This window comes from Mizuhopecten yessoensis, unplaced genomic scaffold (genome assembly GCF_002113885.1).
Source record: "Mizuhopecten yessoensis strain PY_sf001 unplaced genomic scaffold, ASM211388v2 scaffold6135_2, whole genome shotgun sequence".
Taxonomy (NCBI): domain Eukaryota; kingdom Metazoa; phylum Mollusca; class Bivalvia; order Pectinida; family Pectinidae; genus Mizuhopecten; species Mizuhopecten yessoensis.
Genome location: NW_018406398.1, coordinates 241,251 through 245,236, shown reverse-complemented (window position 1 = coordinate 245,236; position 3,986 = coordinate 241,251). Strand labels below are relative to the sequence as shown.

Sequence of the window (3,986 nt, the reverse complement as noted above, 5' to 3'; positions counted from 1 at the left end):
TAAACTATAGTAAAGTTTACCCCCTCCCCAGGGGGAAACGTGAGACCCCAGGGTCAGGAAATTCACAGATTTGGTAAAGCACCTTAAGACCCTTCCATCTATGAAGAGTATTTGATTCTACCATATCTGGGTCTTGAGAAGAAGATTTTTGAAATTTTAGTCAATTTGACCCTTTTTGGCCCCGCCCCTCAGGCCCCTGGGTGCCGGGGACCAAACCAGCAACTACTTTTGTTGACCTTTGGCCATGGAAGGTTCCTGCAAAATTTCATTGAAATTGGTTCATGGGTTTTGGAGAAGAAGTTGAAAATGTAAATTGTTTACGGACGCACGACGGCCAAAAGGCGATCGCAATAGGTCACTTGAGACTTTGTCTTAGGTGACCTAAAAATGGGGGGTCAGTGTGCTTCTTTTATTGTCCCATTATCATTTGTGTTATTTTTTACCTTTTTCAGGGTCAAAAATCAAAAGTGCTTCTGACAGTTACACTAAATACGTAAAAAATATCAATAATGTATAATTTTCCAGTTTGTTGCATACTATTTTTATCATATTGAACATTATAAAGTTGTACAGCAAAATTGAACCTGCTACAATTAAAAATGGCGACACAATGACAATTTAAGTGATCAATCTAGTGTTAAAAAAGGTGAAATTTTGGCCTTTTTTGAAGTACAGGAAATACACATTAATACACATTTTCAAAATGGCCGCCGAATTGGTAATTTTTTTAAATTCTTGTAAAAAAAGGTTCTACAAACAACAGGCATCTAGTTTTTTGACATATTTTTCAGATGTGTGTTTGCTAATAAACTTGATCATAATTTGTTAAATATTACAAAAACCCATTACACCAGATCAAAACGAGAATTGAACGTGATTGAAACCTCAGAAGAGTACATCCTTAAAGCCAATCACAAATAACATCATGAAAAGTGANGAGACTAGTGTGAAGGGGGGGGGATGATCTGGAGACTAGGTCAATCGTTCCACAAATTGTTGTAAAGTCATGCACTTTTCGTCTCCTGTAACATTATTTTTAGTGCTTAAATTATGGACATTGTATATATTATACAGGTTGGGCACAACGGCGCATATGGGTAATAATCCTGCATTTGGGTAACATCTTTGTATGTTATGGTTGAATGCACTTCGAATCTACTTTCACTATCCTATATAAAAAATCAAAATGTTGTACTTCACTATCTTTATTAAAAATCGCTATTTATATGGTTATTGTAAACAACTTTTGGTTGATTGTTTTTTCGTGTTTTGACTTTCCTAAGGCTTCGAAGGTCGTGAAATACTTTCAAAACCGAAAACTGTTCAACCAAAAGTTGTTTGTAATAATCGATAGATATGGCGATTTTCAATAACGTAAGTGAAGTACAAAATTTTGATTTTTTTATATATAGGATAGTGAAAGTAGATTCGAAGTGCATTCAACCATAACATACAAAGATGTTACCCAAATGCAGGATTATTACGCATATGCGCCCACCGCCCAACCTGATATAACGTTAGTCCTATATACTGGAAACAAATTAACTGGTCACTTTACGTTGTGATCAGTGTAACTGTCCATAATTTTGAGTCCATATGTGACCAAACACACGAAATATGGGATTCGGAATTATCGGTATAGGGGTTGAAGGATTATAACACGACGTGTAAAGCAGCCCCACATCTTTTGTGTCTGGACTTGAGTGATCCGAGTGAAGTTCCTGGTTGGAATGTACTGATAATTTCACACAGTCTTGCGCTGGCAATTTGTTTTATATTCTATACTAAAACCATCCTACCGACATCCAATAAACAACATGTAAACCAATGTCAACAGGACCTTGTGTGTTTACTGATAATGACAAAGACAACATTGTTTACATTTACCTGTTCACAGGTGACCTTCACTATTGTTCAATTTCACACGATATAAAAACTTACCCAGCTGAATCAGGTACGGGCGTTGTTATGAAAAACGCATTTTCTTGAAGAGGAAGCGCCTTTTATCTCATAAAAGGTCGAAGAAGATTTTGTACTGAAACTAAGTTATCATTTCCGGGACATGGAATTCATTCGACTAACTTCCGGCGGGTTGGTTACGTATACGTTACCGTTCTTGGCCACAGCGCGTGACTGAGTTTAAAGAACGATAACTCTAGGTAAGCAAAAAACGCCAAATCAAACAGTGCAAAAACAATTTAATTTGTGTTAAATGACAGCAACATGTATAATATAAATACACAGTTATAATGCAATACATGCCAGACGGATCCAAACATGTTTAATTGGGAGGTGGTCCAACATTAGTTCAGAGACATATAGTCTCTGATTAATTGAAAATTAGATACTTCATGGGATGGAATGAAATAAAAAATAATCTTCATATTATTTACCCATACATACTCTCAATGCCACGGCTTCAAATCATGTAACATGTATGTAAAAAATTTAAAACAACTTTTTTTCTCTCAAAAAAACCCATTTAGGTCTAGAACCATCATGTTAATAGTCTTTTATTTTATTTATTCTTAATAGTCCTTAACAGTCCGTTTCTACAATAACATATTATATTAAGGTCAAAGGTTAACTTTAAAAGCTTTTCAGGGTCAAATGTTAACATGGACTTTAATATATGCAAAACAAGTTTTAGAACATTCTTTTAGAATTCCATAAGGCCTAGGATCCTAATTATATTTGATTAGTAGCGTAGGTAGGTTTGATGGAGTGCTGCTATATGTGTTCTTATATCAATTACCTTGACATACGTTCAAGGTCCCAAGGATTAAAAATGTGTACAAAATCAAACAACATTAACGGAAAAAACCTAAGATCAAAAGCCATGATATTTGGATATGTTATGAAGACCAGCCAGCATCGTGATTGTTTTTCTATCATCAATAGCGTTTGGATCAAAGGTCATTTCAAACAGCTGGCCGGGACCAATGGTTAACATACATATGGGCTATCTGCTGGGTAAAAAATGAATTTTCCATTTTAAGTCCAAAAAGACCCCTGATCCTACGTTTCTGCGATGAAGTATCATAAAGTTTCCTCATACATACATGTTTAAGTAACATTGACCTAGTATCAAGATCATAAATGTCAAAAGGACTTGGGACATTATGGGTCATTTTCGGACTGAAAAAGAAAATTCAACTTGAATGTTTATTTACCAATTTGTTTTACAAACATAATATTGATTTATTAGTGCTATCTTTCTTGGTGCAGATTTTGTTCAATGCGCATGCGTAGATGCCCTACCATAGCAACAAAATTGCGTTGCTATGCAGAAATAACCAAACTATGGTGTTTTTGAAAAGTTAGAATGCAGAAATGAAAACCTCCGCATGTGACCATATACATTCCTTTCTACGAATGAACACTGGTATGACACTGTTTAAGCACGTCAAATATTTATTTGTTTGTTGCATGCGGCTGCTTTAAAAATTTACCAATTGTCAACTTAAACAACACAAAACAGACGATGTTCACTCATTTTACCATGAAAAAGGCGAGTTATTACCTCCCTTTGTTATGCCATATCTGCTATACCAGTTGTCGGATGAATTTGAAATATCATATCATTTATTCCAGATTACGAATATAAGAACTAATTTTAAATCCCTGATTGGGCCAGAAATTACCCTAAACGCCCCTGGTCCTTTGTTAAGAATGCAAACAACACTTATCTGAAGAATCATAAGGTCAATATCAAAGCTACTTGGATACAATCCTAGTAGCGTACGTATGTAATTTTTTGTACCCAACAAGCAGATCAATGGATTTAAGTTGGAAATATCAATCGGTTCGAAGTTATGAATCAATGACTAAGATAAGGTTCTGCGTGTAAACCATTATTGCAAAATTTGAGAAATAACAACAATTATCTTATATCGAACTAGTTAGCCCTTCCAATACTTGATCATCACACCAGTCAAAGGATATTTAAGAAATATCAGGATCTAGCCATTTTGAATATAATTTAA

At 34.9% G+C, this 3,986-nt stretch overlaps 1 protein-coding gene across 1 annotated transcript in view; it reads right to left on the bottom strand.

The window, feature by feature from the left end:
* The window catches only part of LOC110451637 (leucine-rich repeat and fibronectin type-III domain-containing protein 5-like), an 8,373-nt gene extending 6,249 nt beyond the window's left edge, over positions 1 to 2,124 (bottom strand). Inside the window, exon 1 of the mRNA XM_021499755.1 lies at positions 1,942 to 2,124. The gene's annotated coding sequence lies outside the window, so the exon portion shown is untranslated. The remainder of the gene's footprint in view (positions 1 to 1,941) is intronic.
* Between the last annotated feature and the right edge of the window lie 1,862 nt (positions 2,125 to 3,986).